Source organism: Lepus europaeus, chromosome 4, assembly GCF_033115175.1.
Source record: "Lepus europaeus isolate LE1 chromosome 4, mLepTim1.pri, whole genome shotgun sequence".
Lineage (NCBI taxonomy): Eukaryota > Metazoa > Chordata > Mammalia > Lagomorpha > Leporidae > Lepus > Lepus europaeus.
This window is the reverse complement of record NC_084830.1, coordinates 43,521,592-43,533,811: the sequence shown is the minus strand read 5'-3', so window position 1 is coordinate 43,533,811 and position 12,220 is coordinate 43,521,592. Positions and strand designations below refer to the sequence as shown.

General features: G+C 41.6%; 1 protein-coding gene across 1 annotated transcript in view; it reads left to right on the top strand.

Moving 5' to 3' along the window:
• VPS13B (vacuolar protein sorting 13 homolog B) overlaps nucleotides 1–12,220 on the top strand; it is a 785,675-nt gene that overhangs the window by 353,149 nt on the left and 420,306 nt on the right.

The following is a 12,220-nucleotide window of genomic DNA, read 5'->3' as shown; positions in this document are numbered from 1 at the left end:
GCCTTCAGGAACTCCTAGAACCCGGATGTTAGGTTTTTTAATAGTGTCCTGTAGATTCCCGACAATATTTTTTAGATTTCTAATTTCCTCTTCTTTTCTTTGGTTTGCCTGTTTCCTTTCCTGTTCTCTGTCTTCTAAGTCTGATATTCTCTCTTCTGCTTCGCCCATTCTGTTTTTAAGGCTCTCTAATGTGTTTGTCATTTGATCTATTGAATTCTTCATTTCATTATGATTTCTCGTCACTATCAGAGTTTCTTGTTCCACTAGTTGTTTCATTTCATTTTGATTCCTGCTTAATATTTCACTTTCACGAGAGAGATTTTCTATCTTGTCCATTAAGGATTTCTGTAGTTCAAGAATTTGTTTTTGAGAACTTCTTAATGTTCTTATCAATTTTTTGAGATCCGCTTCTTGCATTTCTTCTATCTCATCATCTTCATAATCTTGAATTGGGGTGTCTTTTTCATTTGGGAGCATCATAGTGTCTTCCTTGTTCTTGTTACCTCGGTTTTTGCGTTTGTTGTTTGGCATGTTGGAGATATTTGGTTTCTTCACTGTGGTGTTTTTTCTTGTTACACTATGGCTCTGTATTAAGTGGACTGTCTGCTTTCAGTGGAGCCTTAGAGGCTTGAAATGAGTGTGGCCTGAGAGCTGTGTTTGGTTCCTCAGGGTTGAGGGTGTGTCAAAGAGGACACTCCCAGGTTAGGCGTGGTAAATTTCTCTTTCTTTCTTTCTCTCTCTCTCTCTTTTTTTTTTTTTTTTTGATTCAAAAGGGAAGTGATTCCACACAGCTGAACGTAATTGGAGGTAGTTAGCAGGTGAATGATATACCCACGGGAACCAGAGATTGGAAGCTCTTTCCCAAGGACCACACAGGGAATCTCTGCTGCCCTCACTGTGGGCTCCAATTCTCCTGCAGTCTCCCACTGGGTTGCCAAGTTAGATGCTAATCTCCTGTTATTTCACCCCTCCCCCCAGAGTCAGGTGTTTCTGCTAGGCTCAGGGCCGGTGCAGACCTGAGGTCGCCCTGCTTATGACGTATGTCCAAAATGGCGACTGCTCTTTGTCTTGCTCGCCTTTGAGGGGTGAGTGGAGAGAGAGAAACTCCTGTCCGTATTGGTCACTTTTTTTTTTTTTCCTCTCTCTCTTCTAGTTAGCCTGGTGAAGTTTTCCCCATGGAGTTTCAAGCCTCATTCCCTCTAGTCTCCTCTTTCTGCTTACCCGCTGGTGTCTCGGGCTATTGAGGTTCGGCTCACCTCGCGTTCCAGCGCTGGTGCGTTGATTCTGCCGCTGGTGTCCCGAACCTGGGCTCCCACGCTCTCCACGCAGGTCCACTGTGAATCACTAGTTCTGGAAGAGTTTCCTCTGCTGTTTCTTCCCCTACTCTTCCTTGACCCTGCAGTATCTCCACTGTTATTAACCTGTGTGTTTCCAAACTATCAATGTGCTCCCTTCCTATTCCGCAAAGGAATCTGTAGGACACACAATTTAATCTTTAGATCTTATAAAAGAGATGGCTAACATTTTTCTGTAATAGCATAGCCAAAATAAGAACTTAAATAATAATCTCATAGCTAGATTCACTTCGCCATCAGCGAAGTATACAGTAAGTAGAAAAAACCTCCCTTTCAGACCAAAGGGAAAGAAAGTTTTTAAGTGAGAATATAATTTTCCTCATGGGCATTGTCTACCTTAGAAAAACTACTACAGAACATGCCTGTGACTATAGACTTGTAGTTCAGGCCCCCGAAGATTAGAGATGGGACTTGGGCACTCCATTGACTTGCATCCCCTGGTCTGCTTGAACACAAACCAGGAGGAAAAGAAAGCTAGGCATCAGAAGCAATGGGTGGCAGGCCTATTAATGGCTGATCTGTACAGTGATCTGCCCTCAAGGAGACCCAACAGGCCAGCCCACTACAGTGGCTTTCAATGTGGTAAGCCTGGGCTTCAGCAGAAGTCAGCTTGTGAAGAGCCCTGGCAGCTCTGCCAAGTGTTGGATCACTGGAAATGGACCTGCCCTGGAGTCGAAGGATGCCCAGGTCAGAGCCACAGATCTTATTGGCTCTAAGCTGAAAAGCCCTTCACTCAGCCCAACTTCCAAAGTGACCACTGCAGCTGAGGGGATGGTCAAGTAGGGTCAGCAACATTGCAGGCAGAACTGTAAATTTCTTGTTAGAGATGCCACCTGCCTTTACCTGGCCAGCTCTCCTCCCAGGCCAGCCAAGTAATGAAAGTCAACAGAGTGCCTTCCCCTAGGAGGTTCACACCTCCCTTAGGATATACCCCATGTGAAGAGATAGATAGGTCTGGGCCTCTTGACTTACAAGGCCTAAAGCTCAACAGATTATTATCAAGCCCCTTCTATCAGGTTCTATTTGCCTCTCAATCAGAAAACTTAATTGTAGCTTAGACAGCACCTTTCTTAGCTCCTCTAATAATGACTCTGTCCTTTGTTCTAGACCCTGTCTAGCACACTTGGGCCTCATTCCTTTGTAATCATAACCTCTACTCTACCACCAATGGCTCTACTCCCAACCTGTGTGTACTGATGGTCCTCTTCCCCACTTAATGCTGTATAATTGTTCAAACCTGGTAAATGCCACTCTTAGGATCATTGGTTACTATCCTCACTCTGTCTTTTATGACCTTGTCTAAATATGATCAGAGTCGGCAAACTTGGAAGGCTTCCATAGCCTTGGGAACTCATGATGACAGCCTAGGGTGGTTACTGGCGCCATAAACTAGAGTGTCAATTTGTTGGGTCAACAACAGGAGCCACTGTGCACTTGCTCCTCATGTGGGATCTCTGTCCTTAATGTGCTGTACATTTTGATTTGATGCTATAACTAGTACTCAATCAGTATATTTCACTTTGTGTTTCTATGTGGGTGCAAACTGTTGTAATCTTTATACTAAATTGATCTTCTGTATATAAAGAGAATTGAAAATGAATCTTGATGTGAATGGAAGGGGAGCGGGAGCGGGAGAGGGGAGGGTTGCGGGTGGGAGGGAAGTTATGGGAGGGGGAAGCCATTGTAATCCATAAGGTGTACACTGGAAATTTATATTCATTAAATAAAAGTTAAAAAAAAAACCAGATTTATTTATTTATTTAAAAAGGCAAAGTTGCACAGAGAGAGAGGAAGAGAGGGAGAGAGAAGAGGCAGAGAGAGAAAGAGATCTTCCATCTGCTGATTCATTCCCCAAATGGCCTCAATGGCCAGAGCTAGGCCAATCTGAAGCCAGGAACAACTTCTGGGTCTCCTATGTGGGTAGAATGGCTCGAGCACTTGGGCCGTCTTCTGCTACTTTCCCAAGTGCATTAGCAGGAAGCTGGATTGGAAATGGAGCAGCCAGGACTTTAACTGGTACCCATATGGGATGCTAGTGCCATAGGCCATGATTTTAACCAATATGCCACAGTGCCAGCCCCTAACAAATTTCTTAAAACAGTTTAATTTAGTCCTCCTGACCAGACTATTCTTATTATTGTCATGTATTTTAATTGTTTTAATTTTTAAAACATACTGTTTTATTTGGTGTGTAAAGGTGTTAAAAGAAGTTCGAGGAAAAAGTGTTATGATAAAACTGTGTGGCTTTCCAAATTTTTTTTACCAAAATAAACTTATCTTTAAATTCCACTTTTCCACTAGCTTTTTGAAATTTACTTATACGTAACTAGTGTAGGGATTGGAAAACATTTTCAGTAAAGGGCTAGAGAGTAAATATTTTGTTTTGTAAGTTCTATGGTTTCTATTGCAAGTACTCAGCTGTACCTTGTGGTATAGGAGCATTTAAATACAGTGTGTCAATGAATCGAGTTGTGTTTAGTAAAACTTTATTACAACATCTGGTAGTAGGCCAGATTTGGTCATATCCCACATTTTCCAACCTCTGCATTTAGTGTATTAGTATTCCCTTCACAGCTTAGTCCTTCTTTCCTAAATCAAAGTCAAGATTATTCCTAGGAGGCTGGCGCTGTAGCTCAGTGGGTTAAGGCCCTGGTCTGAAGCACCGGCATCCCATATGAGTGCTGGTTCTGGTCCTGGCTGCTCCTCTTCTGATCCAGCTCTCTGCTATGGCCTGGGAAAGCAGTAGAAGATGGCCCAAGTCCTTGGGCCCCTACACCTGCGTGGTTAACCCAGAGGAAGCTCCTGGCTCCCAGCTTCGGATTGGTGCAGCTGCAGTCATTGCAGCCATCTGGGGAGTAAACCAGTGGATGGAAAACTCTCTCTCTCTCCCTCTCTCTCTCTCTCCCCCCCCAACCCCCCTCTCTCCCTCTCCTCCTGCCCTCCCTTCCTCCCTCCCTCTCCTCTCTCTGTGTAACTCTGATTTTGAAATAACTAAAATAAATCTTTAAAAAAAGAATATTCCTAGGACCCAGTAGATCTCTATCTCTTCGGCAGTAGCTGTTTCTTCAGAAGCAAACCAATTTTTTTTTTTTTTTTTTTTTTTTGGCAGCCAGAGTGGACAGTGAGAGAGAGAGAGACAGAGAGAAAGGTCTTCCTTTTTTCTTTATGCGGCCAGCGCACCGTGCTGATCCGAAGGCAGGTGCCAGATGCTTCTCCTGGTTTCCCATGCGGGTGCAGGGCCCAAGAACTTGGGCCATCCTCCACTACACTCCCAGGCCATAGCAGAGAGCTGGAAAGGAAGAGGAGCGACCGGGACAGAATCCGGCGCCCCGACCAAGACTAGAACCCGAGTGCCGGCGCCGCAGGCGGAGAATGAACCCATTGAGCTGCGGCGCCGGCCAACCAAATTTTTTTTAAAGATTTATTTATTTATTTATTTATTTGAAAGGCAAAGTTACAGAGAGGCAGAGGCAGAGAGAGAGGTCTTCCATCTGCTTGTTCACTCCCCGAATGGCTGGAATGGCTGGAGCTGGACAGATCTGAAGCCAGGAGCCAGGAACTTCTTCCGGGTCTCCCATGTGGGTGCAGAAGCCTGACCACTTGGGCCGTCTTCTACTGCTTTTCCAGGCCATAGCATAGAGCTGGATCGGAAGTGGAGCAGCCAGGACTTGGACCATAGCCCATATGGGATGCCAGCACTGCAGGTGGTGGTTTTACTTACTATAGCACAGTTGGATGGGAAGCGGAGCAGCTGGTACTTGAACTGGCGCCGATATTGTATACTGGCACCACAGGCAGTGGCTTTACCCTCTGTACCACACCACCTGCCTGAATACCATATTTTAATATCTAAAAACACAGGTCAATTTTCCTGTTTTTGACCATTTAGCACTTTATTTATTGAATTTAACATTTTATTTTTTATTATTTGAGAGTTAGAGTTACAGGCAGAGAAAAGGAGAGACAGAGAAAGGTCTTCCTTCCACTGGTTCACTACTTGGATGGACACAATGGCCAGTGCTGTGCTGATGCACAGGTCAGGAAGCTTCTTCCAGGTCTCCCTCGTGGCAGCAGGGATCCAAGCACTTTGGCCATCTTCTACTGCTTCCCCAGGCCATAGCGGAGAGCTGGATTGGGAGATGAACAGCTGGGACATGAACTGTTACATGTATAGGATTCCATTGACATAGGCAGAGGCTTAGCCTACTACGCCACAGCACTGGCCCCTGAGTTCAAATTTTTATTCATCATGTTTTCATTTTCTTAACTCCTTAATTTTTATTCGTACTTCAAAATTCCTTTTTTTTTCTTTGTTCATGAAGCATTTTTATTATTATCTAAATCCTGCTGACTTTGCCCACTGTGCCTACTCTTGTTTGTTGGTTCTTTTATTTTCTGGGCTTCTTATTTTCCTTAGAAATTTCTGCACAGAAAATTTTTTTAAGATAAATCTGAAAGATTCCTTATATATACATTTCAGTTTACTTTTGATGTCTTAGGGGCATGCCTATTACAGGACCCTTGAAACAATTCTTGACTAGAGATATTCATGCCACTTAGAAAAATTCAGGCTGTACTTTTATCAAGACTGGATTATAGTTGTGAGATTGTTCTGTATTCTCCCCTCACCCCCAATCCTTCCTCTTCAAGGTTAATTTTTCTTGTAGCATTTGTGAGGGTCATACAGAGAGAATATGAGTAGGACAATTTTATTTGTATTTTCCCCTAACATCAGTGTGTACCAATATGCGTACCTGTTTATATTCCGTCAGTTTCTCCACTGTGAATGGCCTTTAAGGCTTTATCTTTAGTCCGCTTTAGTTGTGAACATGGAGGTTCAGTTTTGCTGTCTATGACATCCTCCAGGCATTTGCTTCACTTACCTTTAAGTTGCTGGATTCCCTAGCCTTAACAGTTGTTGTTTTTCCCTGTAAACTCTTTAATGAATTTAAGAAGGTATTTTTTTTTTGTTTTTTTTCCTCTCTTTTTTAACTTTTATTTAATAAATATAAATTTCTAAAATACAACTTTTGAATTATAGTGGCATTTTCCCCCCATAACCTTCCTCCAACCCACAACCATCCCATCTCCCACTCTCTCTTCCATTCCATTCATATCAAGATTCATTTTGAATTATCTTTATTTACAGAAGATCAATTTAGTATATACTAAGTAATGATTTCAACAGTTTGCCAGATGTCCTAAACAGTACTCTGACCTCAGAATCAGCCCTTAAGGCATTCAGATCTGGCCAAAAAGCCCATGAAAGTATGTCAGGCATGGAAAGCGAAGACACTGTGGCCAAAAAACAAAAACAAAAACAAAAACCTAAATGAAAAAGGCCTCCACAGCCTCTGCAGCTCATGACAAGAGCCTCGGGTGATTACTGACGTCACAAATAAGAATGTCAATTGCTAAATCAACAGCAGGAGTCACTGTGCACTTACTGCCCATGTAGGATCTCTGTCCTTAATGTACTGTACTATGTGAATTAATGGTATAACTAGTACTCAAATGGTCCTTTATACTTTGAAAATCAGTCTTAATTACTTTCCATTCTACCTTGCCCAACTATCATCTATCTAGATCAAATACTTCAGCAAATACTATCAAATTTGCATTAAAAGTATTTTTTCTACCATGCTTGTTTGCAATTTCATTATTTCTTTTTTTTTTTTACTTTTTTTTCTTTTTTCTTGTTTATTTCATAAATGTGAGTTTACAAAGTGCAACTTCTATATTGTTGTGGCTCCCCCCCCCCAACCTCCCTCCCTCCCGTGGCCCTCCCCTCTCCCTCTCCCATCCCACCCTTTATCGAGTTTCATTTTCAATTACCTTCATATACTGAAGATCACTTAGTATATACTAAGCAAGGATTTCAACAGGCTGCACTCACACAACCGCACAAGGTATAGGGTATTGTTTGACTAGTAGTGTTTTTAAGTTTCATAGTAAAACACATTAAGGACAGAGATCCTACGTGGGGAGCATGTACCCAGTGACTCCCGTTGTTGATTTAACAATCGGCACTCCTATTTATGACGTCAGCAATCACCCGAGACTCCTGCCATGAGCTCTCCAGGCTACGGAACTCCCTTGAGTTCACCGACTCTGAACTTGTCATTTTGATCTTTTCAGAATGTTGATACATATTTTCAATCATTTGTGTTCATGCAGATAGGGAATTCATACTACCTTCCTATTATACCTTTTTGCTGGTCTGCTTTAATGATAACTATTTTTTGTTCATCTCATTTTTAAAATGATTTTTATATAAATGATAGACTGGGAGTAGATGAAAGAAGGTATGAATACTGAAGGCAAGAGAAAAGCTAGGTATTACAACAAGCTATTAACAGTTGTCTGAAAGAAACATGAATGTTGGAATCCGTATAGTGGTGCTAAGGACAGATTCTAGGACAGAACAAAGAACTATTTGGGAGTTTAGACAAACTACCTGAGGGCTGACACTGTGACAGAGCAGGTTAAGCTGCCTTTGCAGCACTGGCATCCCATATAGATGCCTGTTTGAGTCCCAGCTGCTCCACTTCCAATCTAGCTCCTTGCTGGTGTGCCTGGGAAGCAGTGGAAAATGGCCCAAGTGCTTGGGCCCCAGCACCCAAGTGAGAGGCTGGGAAGAAGCTCTTGGTTCTGGCTGTGTTCTGTCCAGTCCAGGCCACTGCAGCCATTTGTCGAGCAAAGCAGCAGATGCAAGTTTCTCTCTCTCTCTCTCTCTCTCTCTCTCTCTCTCTCTCTGTGTGTGTGTGTGTGTGTGTGTCCCTCCCTCTCTGTAACTCTGCCTTTCAAATCAAATATTTCTTTAAAAAAAAAAAAAACAAAACACCTGAACACAGTGACTGGATTATTTATTAATAGTGAAGGAGAGGAAAAGGTGCAGAATAGCCCATGGACTCTAGGTTGGATGTCTGTGTGGACATTTTTACAGTTAATATTATGGTTGGGAATAGAGAAAGAGGTTTTGCAAGTTGCAATAGATGGATTTACTTTGGTGTCTGTTGTGAAGCATTTTTTTTTCCTTTAAATATAATTTGCTTCTGCTCACAAAACACAGGATGTCACAAGAGCAGTGCCTGGCTTCCCATCTTACCAGTCTGTATACCTATAAATACCCTTGTATAATACCAGGCTCAGAGTGTTCAAACCTTTTCTCCTATTCAAACAGCTGCAGAGTATAGGGGATCAGATCATAAGCTGAACAATAGACCCCCACCATTTACAGTGTGGGGGCTCCCTTCCAATGAGAGTTTTTCCTTGTGAATCTTTTCTAAAATAATCATGAATCAGCCATAGACCAACTCACATCTGCACAACCCTTAGGAGCTGTGCCTTACAGGAAGGCCTCCAATAGGAGCAGTAACTAAGACCCTCTTTTGTTTCCAGTTTTCTGGGTTCCAGGCTCCCAGAGCAGCCATGGAGGAAGGACAGGCCAGACTAAGCATGAGGCTTAAAGTCTTTATTGGGCTCTGATTAGGAGTCTATGAGTCTTGACATCCTCGGTGAATTAGTTAAGTTTCATCTCCACATTTTGTTTGGCCTGATAGGCTGTCTGTAGCCTCATGGGCTGCTTTTACTTCTTGTAATGGATCTTGGCTTTCTGCTTCCTCTTTTGTTCCATTGTGGCTGTCATTGCCTGGGACATTCAAATAAATAAATCTAATGTGTTACTGCATATATGGATCCAAAACTGAAAAGAGGGATCTTTGTGTAGGGATACAAAGTTACAGCAGGGAAAACCATGATAAAAGATGAAATCATTCAAATTCCAAAGTTAAAAATGAGAGAACAGACTTATGTTTATTAGATGAGATAAATATGATAGAAACCATAAATAAAAGGTCCAGTAAGTCAAAGGAAGACTATGAAACAATAGTGTTATGGAAGACAAAGGATTAGATAATTTATAAATGTGGCAGTGATGCCCAATGAGGTAGATCTAAAAAGTCTCAAAGGAATAAGATAGTGTTAGGTCATTGCTGTCTCTTATCAAAGTATTTTCAGAGGAAGAATGTGGTTTGAGGACTTAATAGAGAAGAATAGATAAAATAAATCTTTAGGGTTTTTTTCTTTTTATTGTTTGTGAAAGGAGAAAGAGGATGGTACCTAGGTCTCATATGTATATAGATGTGTGTGTGTGTATTCCACATTCTTGATATTTTTCATTATATGGAAACTAAAGTCAGGATAACAAAGCAAAAGTGGAACTTACTGATTTATTGTCTATATTTTACTATAGAAAGCAACTTTGACTTTTAAAATTTTAATGCTAATCCTACTGCTTCTTGCTGGTAAAGATCATGTACTCAAGTAAAAATTCCTTTTCTTTCTTTGCATTTTTTAACTTGTGATCATGACTCCTGAGATATTAACTTTCTTAATAAATGGTTTGCTTAGTTACTTAATTATTGGAAGAGAGAGCTACAGGGCCAGTGCTGTGCTATAGTAGGTAAAGCCACCACCTGCAGTGCTGGCATCCCATATGGGCTATGGTCCAAGTTCCAGCTGTTCCACTTCCAATCCAGCTCTCTGCTATGGACTGGGAAAGCAGTAAAAGATGGCCCAAGTGCTAGGGCCCCTGCACCCATGTGGGAGACCAAGACGAAGCTCTTGGCTCCTGGCTTCCGATCTGCCCAGCTCCGGCCATTGCAGCCATTTGGGAAGTGAGCCAGTGGATGGAAGACTTTCTTACTGCCTCTGCCTCTCTCTAACTCTGCCTTTCAAATAAGTAAAAAAATCTTTAAAGAGAGAAAGGGAGAGCGCACACGTGAGAAAGAGAGAGATAAGCTAGCTGTAGAAGCAGGAAGAGACACACAAAGAAAGATTTTCCATCCATACCCCAAATGGTTGCAACAGCTGGATCTAGGCCAAAACAAGCTCCATTCTGGTCTCCCATGTAAGGGTCAAAGTCACAAACACTTGGTCCATCTTCTGCTGCCTTCCCAGGAGTGATGGCAGGGAACTGGATCATAAGCATAGCAGACAGGATTCAACTGGCACTTCCATATGTGTTTTCCTGCATTGTAATTAGTATCTTTCATTTGAAAAAAAATTATTTAATATAAATTTCCAAAGTACAACTTTTGTATTATAGCGGCTTTCTGCCCCATAACCTCCCTCCCATCCACAACCATCCCATCTCCCACTCCCTCTCCCATCCCATTCTTCATCAAGATTCATTTTCAATTATCTTTATATACAGATGATCAGCTTAGTATATACTAAGTAAAGATTTCAAGAGACTGCATCCACACAGACACACAAAGTATAGAGTACTGTTTGAGTACTAGTTTTACCGTTAATTCACATAGTAAAACACATTAAGGACAGAGATCCTACATGGGGAATAACTGCACAGAGACTCCCGTTGTTGATTTAACAATTGACACTCTTATTTATGACGTCAGTAATCACCCAAGGCTCTTGTCATGAGCTGCCAAGGTTATGGAAGCCTCTTGAGTTCACAAACTCTGACCTTATTTAGACAAGGCCCTAGTCAAAGTAGAAGCTCTCTCCTCCCTTCAGAGAAAGGTACCTCCTCCTTTGATGGCCCGTTCTTTCTGCTGGGATCTCAATCACAGAGATCTTTCATTTAGGTGTTTTTTTTTTTTTTTTTTTTTGGCCACAGTGTCTTGGCTTTCCATGCCTGAGAAATTCTCATGGGCTTTTTAGCTGGATCTGAATGCCTTAAGGGCCGATTCTGAGGCCAGAGTGCTGCTTAGGGCATTTGCCATTCTATGAGTCTGCTGTGCATCCCACTTCCCATGTTGGATTGTTCTCTCCTTTTTAATTCTATCAGTTTTTATTAGCAGACACTAGTCTTGTTTATGTGATCCCTTTGACACTTATTCCTATTGTTATGATCAATTATGAACTTAAACTGATCACTTTGACTAGTAAGTTGGCATTGGTACATGCCATCTTAATGAGATTGAATTGGAATCCCCTGGCACATTTCTAGCTCTGCCATTGGGGTAAGTCTGAGTGAGCATGTGCTGAACTATACATCTCCTCTCTCTCTTATTGCCACTCTTATATTTAACAGGGATCACTTTCAGTTAAATTTAAATGCCTAAGAATAATTGTGTGTTAATTACAGAGTTCAACCAATGATATTAAGTAGAACAAGAAAAATACTAAAAGGAAAAAATTTTAAGTTGTTCCTTGACAGACAGGACAAGGGCTGATCAAGTCATTGCTTCTCATAGTGTCTGTTTCACTTCTACAGGTTTCCTTTTTGGTGCTCAGTTAGTTGTCACCAATCAGGGAGAACATAACATATTTGACCCTTTGGGACTGGCTTATTTCACGCAGCATGATGTTTTTCAGATTCCTGCATTTTGTTGCAAATGACCAGATTTCATTTTTTTAACTGCTGTATAGTATTCTATTGAGTACCTATCCCAAAATTTCTGAATCCATTCTTCTGTTGATTGGCATTTAGGTTGATTCCATGTCTTAGCTATTATGAATTGAGCTGCAATAAACATTGAGATACAGAGAGCTCTTTTATTTGCCAATTTAATTTCCTTTGGGTAAATTCCAAGGAGTGGGATGGCTAGGTTGTATGATAGGGTTATATTCAAGTTTCTGAGGAATCTCCAAACTGACTTCCACAGTGGCTTTACCAGTTTGCATTCCCACTAACAGTGGGTTAGTGTCCCTTTTTCCCCACATCCTCGCCAGCATCTGTTGTTAGTTGATTTCTATATTTAAGCCATTCTAACTGGGGTGAGGTGAAACCTCATTGTGGTTTTGATTTGCATTTCCTTGGTGGCTAGTGATCCTGAACATTTTTTCATGTGTCTGTTGGCCATTTGGATTTCCTCTTTTGAAAAATGTCTATTGAG